Source organism: Dendrobates tinctorius, unplaced genomic scaffold (assembly GCF_039654945.1).
Source record: "Dendrobates tinctorius isolate UK_male_01 unplaced genomic scaffold, ASM3965494v1 ptg000111l, whole genome shotgun sequence".
Lineage (NCBI taxonomy): Eukaryota > Metazoa > Chordata > Amphibia > Anura > Dendrobatidae > Dendrobates > Dendrobates tinctorius.
Window position 1 is genome coordinate 17,313,424 of NW_027361779.1, and position 24,181 is coordinate 17,337,604.

Consider the following 24,181-nt stretch of genomic DNA (forward strand, 5'->3'; position numbering starts at 1 on the left):
ACAACCAGCCTTGCAAAAGCAGACAGCTGGGCTGGTATTCTCAAACTGGTAAGGGACCATGGATATTTGCCCCCCAGCCTAAAATAGTAGCTCACAGCCGCCCAGAAAAGGCACATCTGTTAGATACGCCAATCTTGGTGCTTTGCCAGACTCCTCCCATTTGCCCTGTAGTGGTAGAAAGTCGGGTTCATATTTGTGTGGTTGATTTCATCTTTGTGTTATCCAGTGACATCAAGCCCACGGATTAGTAATGGAGAGGCATCTATAAAACGCCTATCCATTACCATTTCTAGTTATATTACAAGTAAACACATAGCCAGTATAAAGTCTTTTATTTGAAATAAAAACAAAACACACTTTTCCTTTTTTTATTTAACTCCTTACTAACCGCTGACGGGATAGTACATCAGCAGTCAGTATCCCCCGTTTTGAGGTGGGCACCAGTGGTGAGCACACCTCAAAGCCGCGACATGTCAGCTGTTTTAAACAGCTGACATGCACCCGCAATAGCCGAGAGTGGAATCGCAATCTGCCTGCTCCTATTAACTAGTTAAATTCTGCTGTCAAACGCTGACAGCGGGCATTTAACTAAAACTTCCGGCGTGCGGCCGGAAATGAGCTCATGGCCGACCCCCGTCATGTAATTGGGGGTCAGCGACGCATTGCCATAGCAACCTGAGGTCTCTTCGAGACCTCTATGGTGATTGATGGCAGATTGCTATGAGTGCCACCCTGTGGTCGGCGTTCATAGCAATGCTGTGATTCTACTACATAGAGGCGATCTGAGCATCGCCTCTATGTAGCAAAGCAGATCGTGCTATGGCGGCTTCTAGCCTCCTATGGAGGCTATTGAAGCATGCCAAAAGTAAAAAAAAAGTGTTTAAAAATATAAAAAATAAAAAAAACATAAAAGTTTATATCACCCCCCTTTCGCCCCAATCAAAATAAAACAATAAAAAAAAATCAAACCTACACATATGTGGTATCTCCGCATTCAGAATCGCCCAATCCATCAATAAAAAAAGAATTAACCTGATCGCTAAACGGCATAGCGAGTAAAAAAATCAAACCGCCAGAATTACATTTTTTTGGTTGCTGCGACATTGTATTAAAATGCAATAATGGGCAATCAAAAGAACGTATCTGCACAAAAGTGGTATCATTAAAAACATCAGTTCGACCCAAGTTCACGACCCGAGATCACGAAAAATGTTTTTTTTTTCTTTTAGCAAACTTTGGAATTTTTTTCACCACTTAGATAAAAGAGAAGCTAGACATGTTTTGTGTCTATGAACTCGTAATGACCTGTAGAATCATAATGGCAGGTCAGTTTTAGCATTTAGTGAACCTAGCAAAAAAGCCAAACAAAAAACAAGTGTGGGATTGCACTTTTTTGCAATCTCACCTCACTTGGAATTTTTTTCCCATTTTCGAGTACTCTACATGGTAAAACCAATGGTGTTTTTCAAGAGTACAACTTGTCCCACAAAAAATAAGCCCTCACATGGCCATATTGACAGAAAAATAAAAAAGTTATGGCTCTGGAAAGAAGGGGAGTAAAAAACGAAAACAAAAAATAAAAAAAAGCTCCGGTCATTAAGGGGTTAAAAATAAATAACAAATACAGTTGTACTCACCTATAGGTGGCACTAGAGTTCTAGTCCTCTTCCTCTCTGAAGAGACACTTTTTAAGAAATAGTTGTGATACTCCGGTGTCACGCCATATGAGATTTCATCATAGTTAAAACAATCTGGCTTTACAATTTTGGAGTATCCAAAAATATACTCTCAAACAGAGGAAAGGTAATCTTGACCAATTCTTGCTAAAAGAGGAAGCAAAGTGGATATAACGTCTTAAAACTCAAAGTCCAGATGGTCTGAATGAGGGATTCTTATGTGGTGCTTTTTTATAGATAGAGAGTTAAATTCACAGTCTATTAGTTAATAATATAAAATTAGGGAGATTTTGAGAATGAAATAAAATTGCATGCAATCTAATGGGTATTTGGTTTTATTGTTTTAATTAAGCATCATAATTCTTAATGTTGCCTTTGTATATACACATTTGGGAATGTATATTTTCTAAATACTTATATTGTTGTAAGCATACTGATGAGCTATTTGTATTTAATACTGTAAGAATGAATAATCTAGGCAAATGGTCAGATAATGACAGATTTATAAACCAATTGCTTATCAGTAGTTTACAACTGATGAGAAAATTAAGAAATTTGTGTGTACCTATTAGAATGAAAAATACAGTGTATGTTTACAGTAACTCAAGAGTTTAACATCATCATGATATGATTGCTTGTAATTTTAATTAGGGAATTACCGTGTATACTCGAGTATAAGCCGACCGAGTATAAGCCGACCCCCCTAATTCTGCCACAAAAAACTGGGAAAGCGTATTGACTCACGTATAAGCCTAGGGTGGAAAATGCAGCAGCTACTGGAAAATTTCAAAAATAAAAATAGATACCAATAAAAGTAAAATTAATTGAGACATCATTAGGATAAATGTTTTTGATTAGCCATATTGAATCAGGAGCCCCATATAATGCTCCATACAGATCATGATGGGCCCCATAAGATGCTCCATACAAAATACACCCCATATAATGCTGCACAAAGGTTAATAATGGTCCCATAAGATGCTTCCTAGAATAATATGCTTCATATGCTGCTCCATAAAGGTTATAGCCATATAAAATGCTCCATAGATTATGCCCCCATAAGATGCTCCATAGATTATGACCCCATAAGATGCTCCATAGATTATGACCCCATATGCTGCCCCCATAAGATGATCCATAGATTATGCCCCATATGCTGCTCCCATATGCTGCTCCATGGATAATGCCCCCATATGCTGCTCCATTTATTATGCCCCATATGCTGCCCCCATAAGATGCTCCATCGATTATGCCCCCATATGCTGCTCTCATATGCTGCTCCATGGATTATGCCCCCATATGCTGCTCCATTTATTATGCCCCATATGCTGCCCCCATAAGATGCACCTTGGATTGTGCCCCCATATGCTGCTCCATTTATTATGCCCCATATGCTGCTCCCATATTCAGCTCCATGGATTATGCCCCCATATGCTGCTCCATTTATTATGCCCCATATGCTGCCCCCATAAGATGCTCCATACATTATATCCCCATATGCTGCTCTATATATTATGCCCCCATATGCTGCTCCATATATTATGCCCTCATATGCTGCTCCATTTATTATGCCCCCATATGCTGCCCTCATAAGATGCTCCATAAATCATGCCCCATATGCTGCCCCCATAAGATGCTCCATACATTATGCTCCCATATGCTGCCACTGCCGCTGCAAATAAAAATAAAAAAAATGACATACTCACCTCTCCGGCGCTGGGTGTCATGTGCCGGTGTTGCTGCTGGCTCAGGACCCAGCACCTGAGACATTCACTAGTCCTGTGTCCATCACTGCTGCTCACCGCTATCTGCCATGTCATCTGTCAATGACGTTCAGGCAGCAGAGGGCATGGCGCGCACTAACCACATCACCGTGCCCTCTGTTGTCTGAATGTCACTGACAGAGGACACATAAGACAGCAGCAAGCAGTGATGGAGCGGGGACAGGTGAATATAGTCTATACTTAACCCGTCCTAGCGCGGTCTCTGCAGCTCCGTTCTCCCACTGTCTTCCTTCCTGCCTTCAGTGGTCACATGGTACCACTCATTAAACTCATGAATATGAGCATATTCATGAGTTTAATGAGCGGTACCATGTGACCACTGAAGGAAGGAAGGGAGACTGTGGGACAAGTAGGGGGGCTGCAAAGACAGCATCAGGAGGGGTAAGTATGACCTGACACACCTGCTCCCCCTCACCTTCTGACCCCCTGGCATATATGGCTCGAATATAAGCCGAGAGGGGGACTTTCAGTCCAAAAAAAATGGGCTGAAAATCTCAGCTTATGTTCAAGTATATACGGTATATAGCAGCATGATGCGACGCTATTCTATCCAATAGTGACAAGCTAGACATCGTGATGTCGTGGTTGTTTCTTCATTCAGTCAGAGAGCAAGACATCACTATTACATGGTCATTACCTTAACCAACTAAACCACTTCGTTGCACTCACTTTAAATGGTTACAATAAGGTTTGATGACACTACACCACTTTATCCAATAGCAGTGAGTTAGACATCTCGATGACGAGAGTGTGATTTCAGTCAATTAGAGAGCTAGATGTCATTATGACACAGTTGCATACATAACAAATTAAATCGCACCACGTCGATATGACGAGTGTGAATATACAGTAAACTTGTGTCTGATTGGAGAATGGGTGAGAACCAATTAAATCGCACAACGTCGATATGGCGAGTGTGGTGATGTGCTCGTGTCTGATTGGAGTGTGGGAGAGAACAAACCACGGTATTGGATACTTTTTCCATGGGTACAAAAAAGTATGATGTACAAAAAAGGAGAAACAATGAGTATATGTTGCCACAATTGTATCAAAAAATATATAGTTTATTAACAAAATGTTATACAACAATTCATGATTTAATATATACCACAATGATTACATGGGTTTATCTTCCAATATCGTGACTAAATCCATAGGTTTAAATGACCAAAGGATACAAGACAGGATAAAATTGCAAATGGAACATATGATTAAATGTTGCCATTACATACAGATTTTATATATCTCCATAGTTGAAAACATGTGCCAACAGATATAGTGAAAAAAAGGGAGAAAACTTTCCAGTGCAGAGACTATCGCTTGTCTGCTAAACACTATGCTGCTCCATATAAACAATATGGAATGTAAAGGAAAGGGTTAACAAAGAGTAATTACCCATAAGTGTTAGGAGGTCCCGTCTTTACGCAGGTCACATACCCCGACGCGCGTTTCACGTACACAAGATGTCGCTTCCTCAGGGAGCGTGGCCTAATCTGGGCCTCAGTCCGATATATATAGTGATCCGTTCCGGTCACATGACCGCAAGTGAAATAAAAAATGCGCATGCGTGAAACGCGGAAATGCCTCACTCATCCAATTCAAGCCTCAGTTTCAGCACACAAATCCCGCTCATGTGAGGGGGCCGGCACGAAGCACACCACCACGCAACACAGGTGCGGCATCACACCGGGCGTGAAAAAAATGAGACTGCACATCTGCGATTCTATATACAAGTGACAAAATTGAGAAAAAATTACCATAAGTGCACCGTGTGAATAAATATTATAAATTTCATAAATGCATACATCAATATATCCAAAGAGAATATTACATTAATATAAATAAGTACATAAAAATTTATATGAGTATATTTTCCACAAAAATATGGAATGTATATACAGAAGATTCAACTATATTGCCATCCAAAAAAGAGTAAAAAACAAATATGCATTGGACACCATAAATTGGACAGTTAGAGCAAAATACCGGGAGAACATATAATATAAGGTTTATAGCTGTATATTCCCACATTGCAAAGTGAACTAAATTTCACATATAAATATTATTTTACATCATTATTATACAGTAAAAAACATTCAATAGCCAGGGTATTAACAATCTTCACAGCCATATGTTTTTCTCAGTTCTTATCAGTCTTCCCATCAACGAGAAATCCCCTCAGCCATTGTTCGAACTGTAAATGTACGCATCCATCGCACATTAACAAATAAAAATAAAAACAAAGACTAATACACAAATTAAAATACTAATAGTACAAGTTAGAAACAAAACTAGTACCCTAAGTAAAAGTATATGATACTATAAAAAAGAGGAAAATCCCTGAGTTTCATGGAGCCCCATAGGGGTCATCATGCCCAGTGTTGTAATCCATTTGCACTCCCTCTGTGCAAGTAGGCGTTTAATGTCACCCCCTCTAATACCACACTGGACACGATCAATCCCCCTAACCAAGAGGAATTTAGGATTACACTTGTGGAACTGCAGGAAGTGATGAGGTAAAGTTTTCAATTGTGTCACATCTGTCACATTTTCAGCTGCCATCATGTCATACACATGTTCACTTGTTCGTGTGCTTAAACGTCTCGATGTCAACCCAATATATACTTTTGGACAACTGCACCTTGCATAATATATAACCTGAGTTGTTCCACAAGCAATGTGGGACTTTATAGGAAAAATCTTTTTACCATCAGTAGATGTAAATTCCATGGTATCACAGATATTAGTGCAAGAAATGCAGTTACCACACATAAAGCACCCCTTGGGTGGACCACGAGATCTAAAGACATTCTGCTTAGATGTTGGGACATAATGACTGGATACTAATAAATCTTTAAGATTTTTACTTCTTCTTGATGTCATTGCAGGATATTTGGTCAAATATTTGGAAAGTGTTGGGTCCATCAGAAGAATGCCCCAATGTTTCTCATTGTGGCCCATTCTCCATTGTATGTTGAAATGAACCGGATTGTTTCATTTTCATTGTCTACTTTTGGGTGTGGACGTAACAGATCATCTCTTGATTGATATTTTGCTCTTAAATAGTCTCTCTTAATGCATCTATTACTGAATCCCCTTGCTTTGAATCTAGTTTTCAAATCCATGGCCTGTGATTCAAATTTATCAGTTGAGGAACAGATATGCTTCGGGAAGTTACGAACGTGTCATTACAAAATATGTTTTTCTGTTTTTTCTTTTTTCCAAAATATTCTGTTATTAGGGAGGTTTTCAATTTTTTTTCTTTATGTTTGTTAGGCGTTTTTTTTATTTTTTACATTATTCCCTTTTTTTTTAAATTTATTATTACATTGTCCAGGGGGGAGGGGGGGCATCGATGGCATGTGTCAGATCGCCGATCTCGCACATCGCATAGCGATGTGTCAGATCAGCGATGTGACAAGCGCAGCACAAGGCCTCTGCCATTTATATCTCACAAGTGCAGTGAGTGCTGCTGATGGAGGCAAACTTATGATGGCTATTTATAACAACACTCACCACGATGGGATGCGCTCTGTGAGCATATGCTGGCAAGGCGGTCATGCGATCTGTAACGCAGATCTGCCAGCTTTTTGCGTATCTGCATGGTGGAGCGGTGAATCCCGAACTGTGCTGCCAGGCCACGCTTAATCCTGCGCAGCACATCCTGGTTGTGCAGAACCGGATGATCACAGTGTTCTGCACACTCATAGTCTCGGGCAGTCATTTCCTCAATGAGGTAACGCACCTCAGCCTCCCCCCACTGTGATGCACGTCGCCTGGCCGCCTCTGTAAACATACTAGGCCGCAATAGCATTCTAAGACACGCCCATGACGCATAAGTGTTATTGACGTTCGGCGGCTCTTAGAGAACACTTATGCGTTCCCTAAAGACTTGCCTGTGAGTTCGCTTTCATTACTGCGACGCAATTGTGTCCTGAAATTGATGCTTCATGTATATACCTTCTGAGGTCATAAAATAACACTGGGATGCTGTATGAAGGATGTTTAGTGAATGGATATATATCTCTTTTTCTAAATATACATATATCCATATGACTATGTATGTATGCATACATGTATGTCTGTAAGTTTGAATGTGTATATGTGGGTGTGTGTATATGTGTGTTTGTATATATGCATGTAGATGTGTATGTATAGGAATATGTATGTTTTTATGTATATATTGGTATACAATTGAGGATACATAGGTTTAAGAGCAGCATGTCCACGCTGAACTTTCCTCCCATCTCTCATCTAACATGCTCTTTGACAATCTACAATATACAATATGGTTTCCGCCCCCATCACTCCACTGAGACAGCCCTGACCAAAATTGACCACTTTACAAAATTGATAGTTGACCACTGCCTCCTAATACAAATCCTCTCCTCCTTTGGCATTAAAAACCTCACCCTTTCCAACCGCACATTCAGCATGTCCCACTCCCACACTACTATCTCATCCCACCCTCTCTCTGTTGGAGTCCCCCAAGGCTCTGTTCTAGGACCCCTAATATTCACAATCTATACACTTGGCCTGGGGCGACACAGAAAGTCCCACAGATTCCAGTACCACGTCTATGCCAATGATAATAATAATAATAAGGGTCCTTACAAAAAGAAACAATGAGAAACCAAGGTTTTGTTATGTAAAAAACAAAGTTTATTAGACAAAGCATTAGAAAAATGTAAAAAAACTGAAGAGAAACATAATTATCCATAAGCAAAAAACACATTATATTATCCAAATATGTACAAAAATGAAAGTACTGTTAACTATATCAGTAGTAGTCCACTATAAGCTCTGGTGCTGCCAATTAACAGGACCAGGACCGTTAAAATAATAACAGTAATTGTCTCTGCAGGTCTTCGCATCCTGTGTGTTTCTTCGAGGGTCCCAAAGGTCGAAGGCCAGCAATTGCATGTTTGTTTGCCCGCCATTCGCCGAGCTGAACTTCTCCGCTACTCTGGTTCACAGAGTCCACAAAGCCAGAAGGACAGTATGAAACAGAATCCCGCCGGCGAAGAAAATTGTGAAGCACACAACAGGTCAAAACAACAGAGTCAGTAGACTCAAGTTTCATGTTAATGGGTGTGTGCAAAACCCGAAAGCGATTAGCCATGATTCTAAAGGCATTTTCGACAACACAACATGCCCTTGATAAATGGTAATTATAACTTCTCCGTTCCGGTGTGAGAGTTTTTTGAGGGAAAGGTTTTATAAGATTGGGATGAAACGGGAAGGCCTCATCGCCAATAAAACAAAGTTCAGGTTTCCTCTAGTGTTTGAGTTGGGAGACAAGTGAAGTTCAGAGTTATACAAACGCTCTCCAAAAACGTATTCTCCAAAACTCCACCATCGGAAACCCTTCTGTTCATTCCAACGTCGATATAAATGAATTCGTAGTTTGCGTTTACAAGGGCCATCAGGATGATGCTGAAATAGCCCTTGTAGTTGAAGAAATATGATCCGCTGTTAGGTGGTTGAGTTATACGGACATGTTTACCGTCCAAAGCCCCACCACAGTCTGGGAACTGCCACAGCTGATCAAAATCGTTGGCGATATTGCTCCATTCCGCCTCCGTGGTGGTAAACTCAATGTAGCTCCGAAGACAACTAAAAATCGCCTTACACGTTTCCGGAATGAGAACGTTCAGCAGTGGCCTTGAAATGGTGGAAGAAAAATGCAAATCTTGCAAGGAGCATCCGGTGGCCAGGAATCGAAGCATGACTGTCAATCTTTCATCTGCTGGGATGGCAGCACACATCACTGTATCCTTGCGTTCGATGAGTGGAGTAATTTTTTCAAGTAAAAATGTGAATGACTCCTCAGACATCCGCAGATAATTGCGGAAATCATGAGGATTATTATCCTGAAGCTCTTTCACCACCTGCATGTGGTACAATTCAGACCTCTTCTGCAGTCATTCCCTTGTCCACATGCGACGCTTTCTTTTTGAAAACCTCTCCTGCATCCGTGACTCTTCTTAGCACTGAGCTTCCTCAACAAGTTAAGCTGCAACCATGACAGCACACTACGCATTATTCATGATGGTGCAAACTGAAACAAAACAAAAAAAAAGTTACAATAGTTGTGTGGTTGGGGGTTTGGTGCATGCACACAAGAACAACTAAAATGGCTGACCAGGCATTAAACATACTCTCCGACAAAGAAACCACACCCTCCCTCCAACCAGAGCAATGAAAGCAGATAATTGGTAGCTGTTCTATAAATTTGTGAAAATGGAAATGCAGTTGCGACCCCAAATGATACCTACTGTGGTCAGAGGAACCGTTGATGAATAGAAAAATCAGTGTGGAATCGCAGCCGGAGAACGCTAATTCAATCTGTAACCAACAAGAAGGGACAAAGAACACAAACGCTGCTATGCTGCCTTCTTCACGGGGTCAGGACCAAAGAAGAAAAGCGCCACTGTGTTGGCTTCTTTAAGGGCAAGGACGCCAATCAGATCGCAGTAGTGACCACCAATCGGAGCTGAGGGGCGTGGAAAAGGCACAGCTTAAACACGCCTATGTTTCTCGTTTCAAGTCACTAGCGAGGTCGTTGGTTAGGTGTCAAGCAGAACGATGCATACTACCCAGCGGGGCCTCAACGACCAAAAAAATATCCAGACTATTCCTAAACGACCAGCGATCTCACAGCGAGATCCCTTGTAAGGTCACTGTTGCGTCACAAAACTTGTGACTCAGCAGCAATCTCGCAAAGATCTCGCTGTGTGTGACGGGGCTTTAGTCACGATATTGGAAGATAAACCCATGTAATCATTGTGATATATATTAAATCATGAATTGTTGAATAACATTTTGTTAATAAATTATAGATTTTTTTGATACAATTGTGGCAACATATACTCATTGTTTCTCCTTTTTTTCATTGCTGTATTTGAGTCGCCATTTAATATGGGTATCTGATCAAGATTATTGCTGGTATATCTTTTTGCAAAACAGTATGATGTGTATCATTGTAATGTACCACCAGGCTTTTTATATCAGGTCATCATCCAATTTGATTGGTTTGATCTTTTGATAGATACTATTGGTAGCACTATGTTTGAAGTCATGCCCCACAATTTGTCAGGTGTACTTACATTGGCTGTATGATATACACAAAAGTTATATATGGAAGGTCTGTCTGACTGGCAACCATTCATTCCAGTGTCCCATCCCCTGAAGACGCCACATATGCGGTGAAACATGTTGGGGGAACGTGTGCTTTTTTAAACAATTGTCCTATTCAGCCATTAATGGTGACACCCTGGGGTGCCATCAGATGAATATATAAATGGTTATTTTAACAGAATGATATTGGCAGACTAGGGAAAATATTTAATCCAAGCATAAAGATCCAGCTCATCGAAATAATAAAAAAATTCTTTTTTTTATTCACTTTTAAAGATTTCCAGTGGAGGATAAAGACATCAGCAAGAACAATTAAGTAGAAATGCGATATTGACGCGTTTCTGGTGAACTAGTTTTGTTTGAGCTGGATCTTTATGCTTTGATTGTTCCACGTTTTGACATAACAGTTCAATGCTCCACAAACCGGGATGTCTACTATGGTGAGCTGAATCCTTGTTTCTACTAATATATTTTAATACCCTCTCTGCATTTTAAACATAAATAAGAATAAGTATTATGGCTTAATAGAGAGGCTTTTCTATATGGGGTTCTATCCATTTTGTCAATAATTAATTATATTTTCCTTCAAAGCCATATTTTGTCCTCTTTTTATTCGCTTTGTTATCACATTCACAGCATCTTATGTCTGATCGAGAACTGCTATGACCAAACAGTCTTGTGTGCCAGTCTTACATTGGCTGTTCATGTACAAATGCCCAGCCAGCCAGCCATATAGTCATCTATGTAGACGTACATGCCTTCCGCCTTAATGTCCTGTGGCTACTAAGGCTGCCCAGCCTTCCAGTAAGATATATTTATCTTTGTTATGTTGCCAGTCTGCCAGTCAGATACTGTATATCTTGCCTGTGTCAGGGTACAGTGACATCAGTCAGGCAAATTCTGTATATGGTCTTAGAATAATACAATTTACTTAGTAGTGATGAAGCCTTTGCTGTCTAACCATCTAGTGGCAGAGAGAGCATGAGGAAAAATGAATAGCTTTATTATCATGGAATTGGTATTTTGCAGTTTTAGCTCACGGATTGAAAGAGAATGAATAAATAGCCTGGCTTGTCTGGGCTGCATATATTGAGCTGCACACTAAAGTCAGGCATGTATTCTGAAGAAACTATATCAAAGCTTTCTGTCGGTGCTGACAGCCCACAATAGAAAGTGGTGAAGCATAGTTGGCAAAAAATTCTGTTGTCACATTGTTCTGCATATTTTCCCAGTGGCTTGTATGATCAATCGAGTGCCAAGTAGCATTTCCTATAGTCAGCTTTAGGCTGTAAGCTATGAATGCACAGTAACTATTTGTCCATAACATCGTGGCATGAACATTAATGTTCTAATATGTGCTGCACTTTCTATCAGCCTCACTTTCAATATAAAAGTATAGCTTGACTGATTTCTCCAGCTACCCCAGATCAATTCTGTAACTGAATACTAGAAAATACCACAATTATCCTTTACCGCATCTGGAGTTAGGTGTCAATTGCAGCCGGATCAATTACTACCCTCCAAATATAATTATCTATATACATAATTGTCTTAAATTGTCCGTCATCCACTTCCGTCTGGATGTCCCCTCATCCCACAATCCACCGCGCCGTACCGGAAGTACGCCGACCGCCATTTTGGAACACCCAAGTGATGCCGCTCGGATCCAGAGCGCAACTGCGATCCCGAACGCCGCTGAGATCCAGGCCACCGCTGCGATCCCAAATGCCGCTGGGATCCCAGTTGCCACTCGGATCCAGGCTGCCACTGCAATCCCGACAGCTGCTGCGATCCCGACCACCGCTGGGATCCCGGCCGCCACTTGGATCCCCGCCACCGCTCGGATCCAAGCTGCTGCTCGGATTCAGGCCGCCGCTGCGATCACGAGGCTGTGAAAGAGGTGTAACAAGGGGGTATAACGAGAGGGGTGTAATGAAGGGGGGTTTAATGAGAGGGTGTAATGAGGGGGGAGTAATGAGAGGGATGCCGCCGAAGGACCCCCACCAGTACCCACCGCCTGTCTACACGCGCCAGATCCCGCCGCTGCCTGCCCACACACCTCCGTGCAGTCACAGCCAGCAGGACAGACCGCGGCTTCAGGCCTGTGCTGGAGATTGGGTGTGGCCACCCTCTGGTGGCGCTGCACACCATCTCCAGCACAGGCCACAAAACACCGTCTTTCCTGCCGGTTGTGACTGCACGGAAGTGGGTGGGCTGCCACCCCCAGTGCCACAAAGCTGCCCCATCATGATGTTGCTGCCCTCACGATGTGATAGCATCAGGCACACATCTAGTCCATTTGAAAACCTTAACACAATTGTGTTGTATGGAATCACCTAAAAGATTAAATTGATATAACAATTGCATTATCATCAATTTCAATCCCCAGTTGACAGAGCTGGCATAATGGGGACAGCCCATTACTCTACAGAGACATAAAATAAGGTTATGCTATTACGTTACATTTCAAGGGGAAAAAATGAAATAACTGTTAAAAAAGCAATTAATAGTTTACAAAACCTTTATTTTCAAAAAATGTTTATTCAGTATACACTGCATAAAATAATAGGATACTATTGTAAAATAATACGAATACATATAAATAAAATCCCAGAAAAAGGTTATACTTACTGCTATAGTGTCAGTTAAAGGAAAAAAATCAGAAATAAATTCCTAAATACCCTTACATTTATTTTCACAATTGTTTTGTCTTGAGAGCTAATCACTATTGCCAATCAAAGTGGCTGTTGTCTTGTTAGACTAATAGAAATCTGTCATAGAATGCTAATAAGACAGGTACAATGTGATCATGGACGATAGGAACCTGTGCTGCTGTGAACTGTGCACTTGACGGTGTGAACAGTCTCCTTTTACTGCAGTACTCCTGCTATCTCCAGTATTAGAGTAGAAAGACAGGGTGGACAGCAGTGTGAGCAATCTGTTTTTTCCTCTGTACTCCTAGTATTTTCAGTACTAGATTAGAAAAACAGGATCCTCACTGGTGTGAAGATATACTAATTTTTCCAGTGAAATACAGTATATATCTTTATAATACATGTTTATATATACAGTATATATATATATATATATATATATATATATATATATTTATATACAGTACAGACTAACAGTTTGGACACACCTTCTCATTCAAAGAGTTTTCTTTATTTTCATGAATATGAAAATTGTAGATTCACTTTCAAGGCATCAAAACTATGAATTAACACATGTGGAATTATATAATTAAAAAAAAAGTGTGAAACGACTGAAAATATGTCTTATATTCTGGGTTTTTCAAAGTAGCCACCTTTTGATTTGATTACTGCTTTGCACACTCTTGGCATTCTCTTGATGAGCTTCAAGAGGTAGTCACCGGAAATGGTTTTCATTTCACAGATGTGCCCCGTCAGGTTTAATAAGTGGGATTTCTTGCCTTATAAATGGGGTTGGGACCATCAGTTGTGTTGTGTAGAAGTCTGGTGGATACACAGCTCATAGTCCTACTGAATAAACTGTTAGAATTTGTATTATGGCAAGAAAAAAGCAGCTAAGTAAAGAAAAATGAGTGGCTATCAAAGAACACAAGGAATGGACATTAGACCAGTGGAAATCTGTGCTTTGGTCTGATGAGTCCAAATTTGAGATCTTTGGTTCCAACGACCGTGTCTTTGTGCGACGCAGAAAAGGTGAACGGATGGACTCTACATGCCTGGTTCCCACCGTGAAGCATGGAGGAGGAGGTGTGATGGTGTGGGGGTGCTTTGCTGGTGACACTGTTGGGGATTTATTCAAAATTTAAGGCATACTTAACCAGCATGGCTACCACAGCATCTTGCAGCGGCATGCTATTCCATCCGGATTGCATTTAGTTGGACCATCATTTATTTTTCAACAGGACAATGACCCCAAGCACACCTACAGGCTGTTTCATGGCTATTTGACCAAGAAGGAGAGTGATGGGGTGCTATGCCAGATGACCTGGCCTCCACAGTCACCAGACCTGAACCCAATCGAGATGGTTTGGGGGGAACTGGACTGCAGAGTGAAGGCAAAAGGGCCAATAAGTGCTAAGCATCTCTGGGAACTCCTTCAAGACAGTTGGAAGACCATTTCCGGTGACTACCTCTTGAAGCTCATCAAGAGAATGCCAAGGTTGTGCTAAGCAGTAATCAAAGGAAAAAGTGGCTACTTTGAAGAACCTAGAATATAAGATATATTTTCAGTTGCTTCACACTTTTTTGTTAATTATATAATTCCACATGTGTTAATTCATAGTTTTGATGCCTTCAGAGTGAATCTACAATTTTCATAGTCATGAAAATAAAGAAAACTGTGTGAATGAGAAGGTGTGTCCAAACTTTTGGTCTGTACTGTATATATATATATATATATATATATATATACACTGTATATACAGCTCTGGCAAAAACTAAGAGACCACCACATCAAAACCCTGTCATGGGCAGCCCATTCTCCAGATCTGAACCCCATTGAAAACCTCTTGAATGTAATCAAGAAGATGATGGATAGTCACAAGCCATCAAACAAAGAAGAACTGCTTAAATGATTGCACCAGAAGCAGTGTAAAAGACGGGTGGCATGAAAGCTGTGATTAAAAATCATGGTTATTCCACAAAATATTGATTTCTGAACTCTTCCTGAGTGAAAACATTAGTATTTTTGTTTCTAAATGATTATGAACTTGTTTTCTTTGCATTATTTGAGGTCTGCAAGCACTATGTTTTTTTTTAATTTTGACCATTTCTCCTTTTCAGAAAAAAAAATCAAAATTTATTGCTCATAAATTAGGAGACATGTTGTCAGAAGTTAATACCAGATCTTAATATTAAAGACTAGACAAAATGAGGTATTGTACTAGTGAAAGATTTGTATGAAGGTTCTAACCTCCTCTCTTCTGCTTTTTTACATAATCATTTCTTAATTCCCAATAAAGAGTTCTATAAATATCTCCGAATTCGGCACACATTGCAACATTTTCCAATATCAGAGGGAACGGTTAACTCAGGATTAATAGTGATTCTTTCAAATGTTTCATCCAATAAAGGGCGCCTAAACCCCATATATACTGTAATTTAATAGACATGAAAAATGTTTTTATAAAGTTGACAGCCTTTTTATCGTGGGAAAAAGAATTGAATAAAACATTCTCGAGCAGTGAATGGACAAGCTCACTAGTCTTTGCAGCTCACACCTTCAAATGTGCCGCTTATCTTGAGTCCTATTTGAAAACAGTTTTAAGATGGTATTACACCCCAATGAGGCTTCACTCTCTGTTCCCCTCTTCTACTCAACTCTGCTGGCGTAACTGTGGCCAAAAAGGTTCGTTAATCGACACATTTTGGAACTGTCCAGTAATCACTTCCACCTGGTCATTTACTTTTCATCTGATCTCTTCATTGCTCCAGTGTGTGGACAGTCGTATATAGCTGGCACAGTGCGTGGACAGTCGTATATAGCTGGCACAGTGTGTGGACGGTTCGTATATAGCTGGCACAGGACAGTTTCTTGTCAGTTTTTGGCCATTCCAGTCTCTGTGAGGGAAAGTAACAAAAGGGTTAAACCTGACAGAGCAGCGGCAGGAGGAGAGAGGGAATCATGCATCGTCATGGACACCAGCTCATACACTTCCGGCAGTCTATGAGTCAACAACAATCCCTCCCCAGTGAGCGCTCCATACAGCACCCGGCTCTCACTCTACTCCATATGATCCCAGATCCTGCCTGTCTCGCTTTCAAACGCTGCCGCTCCATGCTGCGCCGCGACAGCATGTGACAGAGAGAGACAGGCAGGACCTGGGATCATATGGAGTAGAGTGAGAGCCGGGTGGTACTGGAGCGCTGAATGCGCTGCCGCGGCCGCCGGTTCTGTCCTCCCGGAGTCCCGAACAATTACCTCCTCCTGACGTGCTGTAAGCTGACCGCCGGAAATGAGGTCAGCAGCCTTTTCTGGCGGTCAGCTTACAGCACGTCACTTCCAGTGGAACGTGATGTGTGACTCAGAGTCAGACTGCTTGTATTTTGCGGTCATCTGACCGTGATCGCGGGAAAGAAAGCGTCCCGGCCGGGACGGCGGGATACTGACCCGAAATCGGGACTGTCCCGCGGGAATCGGGATGCTTGGGAGCTATGCAAATCTTTTTTATCAATTCTAATGTGGAATATTCCCTCTCCATTTTCCTCCAGTCTCAGAGGCAGACTTGTTACATTCTAGGACTGGTTTCTCAGACTATGCTAGGACAACAGTCATTTTTATTTACAACAGTGATGAACCCTTCTTGACACAACAAGCATTTCGGGCAAAATTAGGCTATTTAGGATTTTGCTTATTATGAGATGTATTTGTTTCTTGGGAAGCCATTTTCACACTGTTGAGAATTAATTATGTTGTGACATTAATACACACCTTTTAGCAAGAAAAAAATCTTGCTAAAATGTGTATGCGCCTTTTAGCCAGGAGATGGCTTCCTATGATCAAGGAGAATACTGATGCTGACAAATATCCTTCCTGATTATTGAGAGATATATCCTGTGGCCAAGATCTTTCCACTCCTGCTGACATTTATTAGTCTGATAGGTGCATGGTATGAATTCTGCCTTCTTCCAAAAAATCCTGAAGGAGAACATCCAGCCGTATTTTTGTGACCTCAAGCTGAAGCGCACTTGGATTATGCAGCAGGACAATGATCCAAAACACACAGCAAGCCCACCTCTGAATGGCTTAAGAAAAACAATATTAAGACTTCGGAGTGGCCTAGTCAAAGTCCTCACAGGAATCCGATTGAGATACTGTGACATGACCTTAAAAAGGCGGTTCATGCTCGGAACCCCTCCAATGTGACTGAATTACAACAATTCTGCAAAGATGAGTTGGGACAAAATTCCTCCAGAGCATGGTAAAAGACTCATTGCAGTGATTGCAAATGCATGATTGCAATTGCTGCTGCAAAGGGTGAACCAACCAGTTACTAGGTTTAAGGTGCAATCACTTTTTCACACAGGGCCCTGTAGGTTTGGATTTCTTTTTCCCTTAATAATAAAGACTTTCATTTAAAAACTGCATTTATGTGTTTTCTTATGTTATATTTGTCTAATATTTAAATTTGCTTGGTGATCTAAAACATTTAACTGTGACAAACATGCAAAAGAATAGGAAATCAGGAAAGGACAAACACTATTTCACACAACTGTATATACATACAGGTGCGTGTGTGTGTCAGAGCTTTATGTGTGTGTATATACATGCACAGTATATATATATATATATATACTGTATATACAGTATATACACACACTACATATATATGTAGTGTGTATGTAGAAGGAAAGTGTATGTGTGTAGCAGAACTGTTTGTGTGTATGTTGCACAGTTGTGAGTGTGTGGGTATGTACAATATTCAGTGGAGCTAGTGTGCATTTACTGGGCATGCTGCAGTGTTGTGTATACCTGTCCTGCTGAGAATGAACATAATGTGCATGTTCTAAGGCTGTATGAGTAGGATATGCGTAGTGCAGAAAATAACTAACAATAGATCTTTTATCTCCCTAGTGCATTACAATTATTGGTTTTGACACCTCCACTGCTCTTTTAAATAGAAGGAAATCTGTTTTTCCTGTTTTCTGATACCTGGTGCATCTTATAGTCCCTTAAATACAGTAATTTTTATGGTGCTCAGTTTTTGGAGCAAATTAGCTACACACAAACATACACATTGGCCAGACAATAGAAACATTACTTAACCCCTTAAGGACCAGGAGTATTTCAATATTTGCATTTCCATTTTTTGCTTCCCTTCTTCCCATGGCCATAACTTTTTTATTTTTCCATAAATATTGCCATTTAAGGGCTTGTTTTTGCGGGACGAGTTGTACTTTTGAATGGCACCTTTGATTTTACCATATCATGTACTAGAAAATGGGGAAAAAATTCCAAATGCAGTGAAATATCAAAACGTGCAATTCCACAATTGCTTTTTGGATTTTTTTTTACAATGTTCACTAAATGCTGACCTGCAATTATGATTCTCCAAGTCATTACGAGTTCACAGACATCAAACATTTCTAGGTTATTTTTTATTTAAGTGGTGAAAAAAAATTCCAAAGTTTGTATAAAAAAAAAATTGCCATTTTCCGAGACCTGTAGCATCTCCATTTTTCGTGATCTGGGGCTGGGCTTATTTTTTGTGCACCGATCTGATGTTTCTATTGATATCATTTTGGTGTGTATACGATCTTTCAAAAGCCCATTGTTGCATTTTATTGCAAAGTTGCAGCAACCAAAAAAACGTAATTCTGGCGTTTCAATCTTTTTCTTGCTACGCCGTTTACCGATTGGATTAATTATTTTTATATATTGATATATCGGGCGATTCTCAACACGGCGATACTAAATATGAGTATATTTGATTTTTTTTGTTTTATTTTGAATGGGGTGAAAAGGGGGTGATTTGAACTTTTTTTTTTTTTTTTTTACTTTTTACTTGCTTCAATAGTCCCCATGGGAGACTAGAAGCTGCACTTTTCCGATCACTTGTGTTGCATAGAGTAGGGCAGCACTCATAGCTATCCGGCTATGACAACCACATGGGTCTCCTGCTGTCCCCAGGTTGTCATGCCAACCCATCGGTGACCCATGGTCGTGTGACATGGGCGCCGATGAGAGGAAGTAATGACGCACTTCCTGCACGTGCAAGTTAAATGCCGCTGCCATGGGTGAATTGCGATTCCACCTGCGGTTGTTCCGGGCACATGTCAGCTGATCAGATGATCATCGCCGGAGCCCGCAGCAAACATGGCGAGGCATCCAATGACGGACATTAAAGGGTTAAATCATAGACTTTCGGTAATATTTGCGGGTTCGGAATTATTTCTTTATTCTACTATGCTGTATTTTCATTAACATACTCTATAAATAATTATCCCATTTTTATGTCACTATGTAACCAGACGCTGAAATGTCTTCTCTTCCGTACCTCTGAAATGAGAGCATATTGTGGCACAATTAACATAATTTTGGATCAAAGGCGCACTCTCCGGATGAGCAATTTCTCTGCATGTAGAATAGTTTACAAACAGTCTTAAATGTTGACTGAATGCTCCAGCATTTGGCTGCCATGGAAACAGTGAAAGTTGTACAAATACTTAGGCGTCTTATTCAAAAAGCAAGAAGGTATTTCAATTGATTTGTTTTACTTCTGCATCCAAGTCCTTTCTACCTTCAAGTTATAACAGGTAAGGACATATAACGAAAAAGAGAATAAGGAATTTCATGAAACACTGATGTTATTTTGGCTGTAGAAAGCTTCCAATCATGTCCTCACATAAAATAGGTAGCGCAAATTATAATGTGTCAGTCTAATTATCATTGGTGCTTGGGAACCTTACAAATTAAAGGAGACAGATATGTCCATATGAGTGCATATATAAAAAATATACAAAATATACCATATTTTGCAGATTGTAAGATTCTCCGGATTATAAAATGCACCCCAAATTTTGAGGAGAAAAATAGGGAGAAAACTTTTTTTTTAACAAAATGGTGGTGCTTCTTATAATCCATGCGTCTTATTGCTTACTGGGGGTGGTGGCTGCGGTGAAGTGGGGTCCCAGGGTCGCTGCTGGAGGAGATAAGAGTTGAGCGTTGCTGCAGACTGGGATGAGGGGGTGTTCCGATGTCCGGTACTGCCGCTGTGGTGTGTCTGATGCTGTCTCTGCGGTGTGTCTGGTGCTGCCGCTGCCTTGTGTCCGGTGCTGCCACTGCCCTGTGTCCAGTGCTGCCGCTGCCCTGTGTCCCGTGCTGCCACTGCCCTGTATCCCATGCTGCCGCTGCCCTGTGTCCCATGCTGCCGCTGCCCTGTGTGTGGTGGTGGAGCTGTGGGGGGCTCTGCCAACATTTTGTGAAAGGCCAGAGCCCCAGGCAGTTCTATGGTCTCCTGTGCAGTGGACTCTGGGAAAATGGACGCCGGGGTGTGGCGCATGTGCAGATGGAGACAGGGCAGTGGCAGCACCGGACACAGAGCAGCTGCAGCACATTTGTCACATTTGTTTCACTGGTTTTTAAGTATTTTCTAATGCTGCTATTTTAACTATTTTTCATATTTGTAATTCCATTGCATGCACTATATTTATTGTTTGCATTAATTTTTATTTTTTAAATATTTTTTATTTATGCATAAATTACAAATAACATCAGCACAATCCCTAGTTGAGAATGAAAATAATCCTCCCAAGAAATTTGCTAAGTCAATGAATGTGCCATGCATTATACATGTTTTCACTCTAGTAAATTAATTTATACATAGTATACATTATTTGAATATTAATAGGTTTTATTTGTACTAAAAAAGATAGCATAAAAAAGCTATGCTAAAGGCCCTAAGCGATATCACTAGCAATATCGTTGTAACGTCACTGGTTTTGTGATGCAGCAGCGATATTGCTAGCGATATCGCTATGTCTGATACTTACCTCCGACCGGCTCCCCCGCTGATTATCGCTGATCGCGCGAGAATGGCCTGGGCCGTTTCTCGTCGTCAGCTTCCTGCTGGGCTACCTGTGGCGACGACGAGCGACGCGTGGACGCGGGCGGGAGAACGTCAGGATCGCCTCGTCTGACAGGAAAGAAATGACCCCCAACCGCTGCAATGTCGCTGGTGAGATCTGCCTGTGTGGCAGTTCACTAGCAACCACTTAGCGATGTACCAGCGATCCATATCGTTGTCGGGATCGCTGGTGCATCGCTAAGTGTGACAGTACCTTTACATTTGCAGTCAAGTGATCAGCAGTTCCTTATCAGATTTGCTTAAAAATGAATTACGTGACCTGGTGACCTTCCACAGTTAATCGGCAAACACTTTTACTGATGCTGTCTGTAGAAAAGGAGATAATGCTGAAGCAATCAATAAACTTGATTAATTATCAATTGGATCTCTACCAGGATTTCTGTGTAAATACATAAACTATGGCTTCATTGTTACATTTGTATTTGAAAATGTTATGCATACAGTAAAGATTAGTAATAAAAATTAACCAATGTAAAAAGGTATACTAGCTGTGAAAGAGCAAAGCTAATCTGCCGAAAATTAAATAACACAAAAGGGAACTGAGACCAATTTAATTGCTTTCTGAAATATTCTTATCTATCAGAAACATACACTTCCAGCATGCAGTATCATTACCTTAAAGGGATTGTCTACTACTTGGACAACTCCTTCTCATTTCTCTTGTATGGCCGGCTAAAATAAAAACCCGTACCATTGCAATTATGTCATCACTCACATTCCCGGGGCTCACATGAGGTTGTGACTAGTGTTGAGCATTCCGATACCGCAAATATCGGGTATCGGCCGATATTCGCGGTATCGGAATTCCAATACTGAGTTCCGATACTTTTTGCATATCGAACACCAGAATCGGAAGTTCCCATAATGCTATGAGCCAGTTTGATTTGATTCAGCCAATGAGGAATCCTCAGAAGTGTGGGCACATCCTGTTAGGCATGTAGGCATGTTAACTAATGGCATGGCTGTGATTGGCTGCTGAAATTATGTCATGATGCACTATAAAAGCCGCTGCCGCCATTTAGGGGTCACTCTGCTGTGAATTCAGTTAGGGACAGGCTGCTGTTCTAGACTCTGAGGGACAGTTAGAGATAGCGACTTGCTATATAATATTGTGCTTTACCCAGGCTACATTATCAATCACTGTAGCTTTCTTTTGCCTTGCAGCACTGCTCACAGCTGTCTGCAAGGTCTGTGTGAGTGCAGCTCATGCTGTAGTGTGTCCTGCAGCCACCTCTGGTTGTAGGCCGCTCAGCGTGCGTCACTGCCTCATACATATTTATTTTTGCTTTATTGCTTCTCATTTTTCATTAACTCTCCTATTAGTGTGCATCCATCCATATCCATCTACATTGGTTGCAAACACTATAGGAGTAGACAGCGGAGCCTTTCTGCAGCCTTTCAGTGCTAGTGCCCAGCTCTCTGCACTGTTCACGGCTGTTTGTGAGGTCTCTGTGTGTGAGTGCAGCTCACGTTGTAGTGTGTTCTCCAGCCACCTCTGGTTGTAGTCCGCTCAGCGTGTGTCACTGCCTCATACATAGTCCTTTTTTTGTTTTATTGCAGCTCATTTTTCCTGATTTTTTTTCTCCTATCAGTGTGCTTCCATCCGTATCCATCTACATTGGTTGGTTGCAAACACTATATAGGAGTAGATAGAGGAGCTTTTTTTCTGGCTTGTGTCCTGCAGCCGCAGCCAGACTAGTATTAGCCTATTTTTTGGAGCCTCATCTGTTGCATTGTAGGTTACCTTCCTGCATTGTAATAGCTCCAAAAAGTTTGTGATACTATCGCTTTCACATCTTTGGTCACATCCTTTTTGATTTTTTGAAAAAAACACGTAAATAAAGTTCACCAAACTCCACTTGACAGTTGTGTAGGCCACATTAGCTCATATTAAAGTGTAGTCCACACACTTTATAAAATTAGTGTTTCTTATACCTTTTAGCAGCTGTTCAGGAATAAGCACAATAAGCCCCCCTTTGTACTTTTCTGCCTATCTTTATCAGTCTACCAAGATGAAGAAGGCAGGGAGTAAGGCACGTGGTCGTGGGCGTGGAGTTTCAGCAGGGCGACGACGTGGGGATTGTGTGCCTGCTGCGGGCACCAGTGACTCAGCATCCCCCAGTTTTACCAGGCAACAGTCCTTTATGCGCAGCTTTAGAGGACCTCGCCGTACCCCACTACTGCGGGACGAACAAATTGAAGCCATTGTCGGATGGATGGCAGCTAACGCATCGACTTCAATGACTTCCACATCCTCTCAGGGCCAGAGCACTGAAGAGCAACCATCTGTCTCTTCACCACCTGCCAAATTGCCCAGGCAGTCAGAGAGCCCTGGACAGGAGCCATCTCTACTTCTGTTCTCTGAATCTCTTGGCTTGGAAGCAGGGGGCCAGCTAAGCAGCATTCTAGGATGTGAAGAAGAGGGAGTATGCAGTGATGCGCAACTGCTTTGTCCGTCTGAATCTGAAGAGGCGGGTGGGCCAGTGCCTATGGTCAGCACACCTCAGTACGCATCAGATGATGAGACTCAGGTGCCACTTTCTGGTGCGTACTGTGCTGGAGAGACTACCCAGGAGAAGCAGGTGTTTGAAGAGGGGAGTGTAGATGATGAGGTCCTTGACCCATCATGGCGTGAGGAACAGGAAGGTTGTGGGAGCAGCTCTGAGGAAGAGATTCCCCGAACGGCCAAAACAGGAGGGAGAGGGAGGGGGCAGACTTGGTTGCCTGTAGCCTCCACTTCGGCACCCGTTAGGAGCATTCCTCTTCCAAAACCCAAAACGGGCGCTTCCAGGACTTGCAGTGCGTGGTCCTTTTTTGACACAGCTGCAGATGACATTTGCTTTGTCAAATGGAAGCTGTGTAATCAGAAAGTCAAAAGAGGGAAAAGTGTCAGCAACCTGAATACCACAAATATGTGGAAACATGTGCGGACCAAGCACGTGGTGAAGTTACAAAGACACTCTGAAGACATAGGCCAACCTACAGCACCACCTACCACCTCT